We start from the raw sequence: 6,054 nt of genomic DNA, 5'->3' as shown, positions 1-6,054 counted from the left end.
ACCGCGGCTGCCCTAAAAATTCCCTGTAGACTACTCTGTCAAGAAAATTTTAATTCTGTTTGCTGCCGAAAAACATCAATTACTAGAAATGGAAATCAAAGTCTACACCAACTTTACTAGAAGTAGTGAATACAGTAACAGAGAAAAAAGAACTGGAATTGGGTGGGATCTTTAGAAAAGGGTAGATGCACATTACATAGAATGAAATGGGAATCATGGGAACAAAGCATGCAGAATAATGTTTTGGAGAAAGAATGAGGTTGAAGGGAAGGCCAGAACTGAATGAGCTATGTAATATTTGACTGACGACTATACAGATAACTGATGTACAATGTTTGCAACTGAAAATATGTCAATATGGTTTGTTTTCATTTACATAAATGCCTACGTCATAAGTGATAACTCAATAAATACGTTTCCTGTTTTAAAAAAAAAACAACAGGGTTGCTATTTAAATAAAGCAGACACTGACTTTTTTCAAATTGCATATTTATTGAACAATTCATACTAAAATAAGCTAAAATACACATATACACACATAGTGCATCTTAACAGGTCACACTGTTACAAAAGTCTGCAAATGGTTAGCAACACATCCGCAAGTATACATCATATGTCACAATTTCAAATACTGTTTTTTGCTATATACAGCACAATTGGAATTTCTAAATTGAACATAACAAATGCAGGGTAAAGGGAAAGAAGGACAGAAAATAACATCTTACATGCAGGAATCTTTAACAGTCACAAGCTGGAACAGTTCAGAACAAGTCGCAAGGCCTGTACTGTAAAGGAAGAGTCAAGAAAAGTGATACAGTATATTAAAATGTTAAGGTCGCTTTCAGACATTCGCCTGCCAAACAGCATCCCACGATTGAACAAATATGGTTATGACTGGCAAGCAAAAACAAAATTGTAACCTTTTTCTTCTGTTGTTCTGCATATCTTTAGTGATGTTCTCTACTGTGCATTTGTAGAAATGTATTTCAAAATTAGATTATATTCCATGTTAGCTCTGAAGGGTGTGCCCAAAAAGTAAAAAAAAAAGTCACCATACACTGTTTTTTATCCCAAATATATCAACATATGTTTTACTTTTGTAAAAAATAAAATGCCTACAGAATGCAATCCTGAAAATTATTGCTTTTCACATTATGAATAGGAGGTACAGCCAATCATAATGAGATTACTTAAGTTACAGTTTTGTAATTGCCCCACATTAACTGCTGTACTGGCATAAACCAAGCCAAATTACACTGTAGTGCCCAATACCCCTGGATCAGCTGTTTGTGTTGCAGCACTGAATTCAGAAAGCCACACTAAATACACAAGGAAAAACAAGTCAGTTCAGTCCAAGTCACAACAGCCAGAAAATAAAGAACCAACACCTTCTTAGAATGTGGAAATAAAATTACTCCATCAGAGCTTCCTCGCCAAGAAGCATGTTAAAAGTCCAAAATAGCACCATTCATCAGTGTCTCATATCCCGTGGCAGCATCTCTTGTCACCTACCACCAGGAAACAATGCATTTCAAACAACTACTTCTATACATTTAAAAGTGTACATGTCTAAAATATAGAGCTATGCTGGCAATTTATCAGAAATTAAAAAAGCGACTAAGCTTGCTACATCTAAATGAAAAGGGGGACTCTCAGCCTCAGCAAACGTTACTGTATTAAGCAGATGTGAGTTGCGACTCTAGACAGATGGAAGCTTACTGATAGCAGTGCTCTTGTACAGACATGGAAGACACTGCCACAGTACAAAAAATGGCCTGAGGGCCCACCCTGTAGTGCTTGTAAACATGGATTTACAGTGCGCAGTTGTGAGCATTTCACTTTGATCATACTGCTGAATTTTGTTTTTAGTCTTTTTTCCTTTTTGTACACTGTACTAGTCATTAAGGCTTAGAGTCCCATACATTCCTAAACATTAATGATTTACATACAAGAACCTCAATAACTGAAGCGCTGAACTCATCATCACACACATATAAAAAACTCAAAATGAATGGAAAAATTCATAACTAAGTAAAAAATAGGTGGTAAACTGTGAGGAAATTATGTAGTCTATTTGCTGGAGATAGGAATGTAACTTTGGTCCTATTGTTCATGTCTTCAGTTTCCACTTGGATTTGCAGATCACCCTAAATTAAAAGGGGATAGATAATGGTTAGGATTTTCTTCTGCAGAAGTATACATTGATTGTTACTTATTTAATACTTCAAAGACTCTCCAAAAACACTTGTGGCACTTTGTTACCAAACAAGTAAATTTCAGTTTTCTGATATTTATTCTCATGGATAAAATGTAGCAGAGAAATTAAGCAAGATTACACCGGCTCTGAATTCTTACTTTCTAGTTACATGTAGTACATTTTTCATATGATCCTTAAAGATAGTCAGACTTTCAAGTCTAATACCTGGAATCTGGGTACAAAAGTAGTGATGTCAATTTTTGCAATGTTTTAAATATGATGTTCCCATGAAGGCAGAACACTGACCGCATTACGGCCTTTCGTGGCTCTCAAAGAATCAGGGACAAATCTCGACTGAATCAGGAACAAATCTTGAAATAGTCAGGGACAATCAGGGACACTTAGTAATATTAACCTGAGGCACTGACAGAATAAGACAAATGTGAATGACTATACATTTTCTGAAGTAAAAGAATATAACTCTAATTACTGTCATTATTTATTAAGGTGTAATTCATCACCTCTTCTCCAAAAGTCACCAGTTTTAGGAGGGATGAAGGGGACTAGATCTAAAATTTCAGTCAAACTCAGACACATTTGAGAGGTATGTTGCCTTTAGTTTTTCTTCTGACAGCAGCAATATCGGGATTTCCTTTATCACTTCAGTTACTCAGGCTCACCCGCTTGTTGGCAGTCATGCTTCCCACACCCCCTCTCGTACAGAAAAGCATGCTGATGTGCAATGAGGTAATACCATTAACCACATGAGCATGCACTCCATTCAGATAAATGCTGCTTCAATAAAGCATGCTTTTTAGTGTATTTTTACAGTTACATACTAAAAAATAATGTAACAGCTTATTAATAAAGCTATTAAATTCTTTCATCACGATCCAGCCATAAAACATTACAAGGCACACTTTAGAGAAAACCCCACTGAAGTGAATAAAGCACAACCTCATATGAACCTAGTAATACTTTAATACACATTAGCGTGCTTTCCTGCACAGTAGGTTGGGTGGGGGTGGCATGTCAGCAATCTGGTGGGAAGCTTCAGGAATTACTTAAAAAATGCAAAGAATAATGAAGCTGCTGATTGATATTAAAAGGAGCAAAGGGCAATCGTGTGTCTGAAGAGGGCAGTTACTCCCCTTGTGACTATCAGCTGTCCTCACAGGAGATTACAAACTACCGTTATGTTTCAACATAAGTACCTTTGTCAAAACATTGGTTGCAAAAGCTTTTAAACATAAGCTTCTGGATGTGTTCTGCCCAAAACAGGCATAGTAAAGCTGACTCCCTTTTTGGTAAGCAGTGACGAACAACTGTTTTTAAGCAATGGAAAAAAAATAATGCTATACGACTCTTAGGGACAGACAAATCAGGCACAACAACCATCTAATAACGTTCATTACACTTTTACACTACAAGAACTACTGATATCTAGAGCAATCATGCTGTGCTAGAACGAAACAGCTACATCCTTTAGTTTGGGTGAAACACTGAACAATGCAAAAGTTACAAGGCTAGACTCACTTAATTAACTTTAACAATTCTGAATAGTTTCACAAAGATAAGATATTTTTTAATGGGTACTGCCGAACCTGTGAATCGGTTAACATGAGGTGATGTCTAACTAAAGCAGCAGTGTGTGTGTGTGAAGCCAGTCTCAGCAAGAAACCTGTATGCTACAAATGACAACACCATAAATGCTGTATACAGTGTGACTTTTGCTGACAGATAGTTATGGAATAAACTACAACTAGAATTATACTAATATTCTAGGTAATAAATCATGGGGTGTACTGAGGCATGAAGCATATTTGAGTGCCAAACTAACTCTGCACTGACTGTCATTAACACAACTACTGAGAATACCTTACCACTACTATTTAGTGTTTTATTTTACTGCATGAATATGTTTTCTTTACTAACTGATTTCTTTATTCTTCAGCACCCCCCACGTGACATGGGCCTTCTTGCTGTGTTCTACCTATCACTCAGTATAACTCTACCTCAATGTTTGACATATGACCCTAGAGGAAGCTCCTTCTGCACCCCTGAATGGCCAGGAAGAAGGCAGGATACGATGACTACCATCTGCAGGCTGGAGTAATGGCAATGGAAGGAATTTTGCATGATCTCACTTGAGGGGAAAAAGCATGCATCGATGTGTAAACTCGTGCATGCCATAAGCAAGACATATGTTGTGAGCATATTGGAAACATCTACTCAGACAGATGGGCCATTTGGAATTTCCTGATCCCTTGACCTCAGTGTAAGCTCATACCTACACCCAAGAAATATGAGAGCAGGCCATAAGTGATTCAGTCTCACTTCTCCTGGCTGGCACCTCCAGCACTGGGACTAACAGTTAAAACTCGCCACTGTTGCTGTTACTAAGAACAAAAGAGGCAAATTCCACAAGACAGCAAAGCATGCAGCACTGTGTAAATCATTTAAAAAAAAAAAACACACTCCACCATGAAATGTAGCATAACAGCAGATTCCTCAGGCCACATCTGCCGGGCATTACTCATGACTCAAAATGCGAGACACGGCACATTGTATGTCTAGTTTGCATACTGCCGAGTTGTCATGCCACACGTACTACCTTGTGTAACTAGGCACAATCTGGCAGTATACATCTCAGTCTATACAGCTCAGCTGCAGGTGGGAGAACAAGTTCTGAGAGAGTTCAAAAAAATGCAGCTATACCCTCATCCATTTACATTCTCATCTGCCTCTGAACTGATGAAGTCAGTGGACTGCTGAGACCAAGATCAAAACATCAGCCTGAGCAATCTAATTTTATGGAGTACAGACAGCCTAGCTCTATTAGGTAGGTCCCTTCTTTAATGAATCAGTCCTTACAGGGTACAACAAAGATGAGGAAATATTTTAATTTTTCTATGCAATGCAGCATTTCACAGTACAAATCTGTAGTAGATGGTTTCACCAGTTCACAGTAGACGGTTTCACCAGTTCACAGTCTGCAAAGAAGTGATTGTGGAACATTTATGAATTATACTGGTTCTACTGCTTTTACTACTGTATATGGGCATAAGGGACTTGCACAAGTTACTGTTACAGAATATACATGTATGAATGCCACTCAGTAAGTGACCCTGAAATACTCAAGGGAAAGCACAACTGTTTACTGCGTGCTATGTTTGTTGCATGTGAAAGCATCACTGATCTGAAGTTGATGCCAAAATGTTAGTGTGTTGGAGCTTGCTTTAGTATGGGAACGGGAGTGTGTTGAGAAGTCATATAACTTGGAGGAGAGACAAAAAAGGAGAGCTTCTTTTTTAACATATTTTCTCTTCTCCAAGTTTATGTGATCATAGAGATAGTATATATACTTAAAGGGATTTTGAAATGGGCAGGGTTCCCACACTGGGTTGTGCAAAAAATAACTGTTACTAATATCATGCTCTGTTTAGAAGAGTGGTTTCTTAACATTATAATTTCCTGTGGTCTAGATGTTACAGCTAAAATGTTTTGCATCTTGATTAAGGAAAATAGGATGTTTCCTAGTAAATCTGAAGGACTCAGTAATTAATCCCTTAACATGTTATTAAATTAACAGAAGGGTTTTAGAATGTCTGCAAGCAATGAAATCTGTGAAGCTCACATAATAAAACAAGAAATCGCAACAAATCTAAGCATCGTAAAACAAAACTTCTCTGCTCATTTGCCAAGGAACTTAAGATCTAGCAAAAACACTCCAATCTCACAGAATAACGTAAATAACAATAATGGACCACTACGGAAAGAAAATAAAAACAAAAGAAAAAAAAAACAAAAAAGAAAAACAAACATTTTATCTTATTCATGCTACACTAATGTTTTTG

The 6,054-nt window shown here is 37.2% G+C and overlaps 1 long non-coding RNA gene across 2 annotated transcripts in view; it reads right to left on the bottom strand.

The window, feature by feature from the left end:
• Nucleotides 1-1,149: 1,149 nt before the first annotated feature.
• LOC122795832 overlaps nt 1,150-6,054 on the bottom strand; it is a 95,883-nt gene continuing 90,978 nt past the window's right edge. For both annotated transcript variants that reach the window (XR_006363870.1, XR_006363871.1), the window contains exon 4: nt 1,150-2,147. This is a non-coding gene — a long non-coding RNA (uncharacterized LOC122795832). The remainder of the gene's footprint in view (nt 2,148-6,054) is intronic.

The sequence above is a fragment of the Protopterus annectens genome, chromosome 2.part2, assembly GCF_019279795.1.
Source record: "Protopterus annectens isolate FY-2018-M chromosome 2.part2, PAN1.0, whole genome shotgun sequence".
Classification (NCBI taxonomy): Eukaryota; Metazoa; Chordata; order Ceratodontiformes; family Protopteridae; genus Protopterus; species Protopterus annectens.
This window is presented reverse-complemented; position numbering and strand designations above follow the sequence as displayed.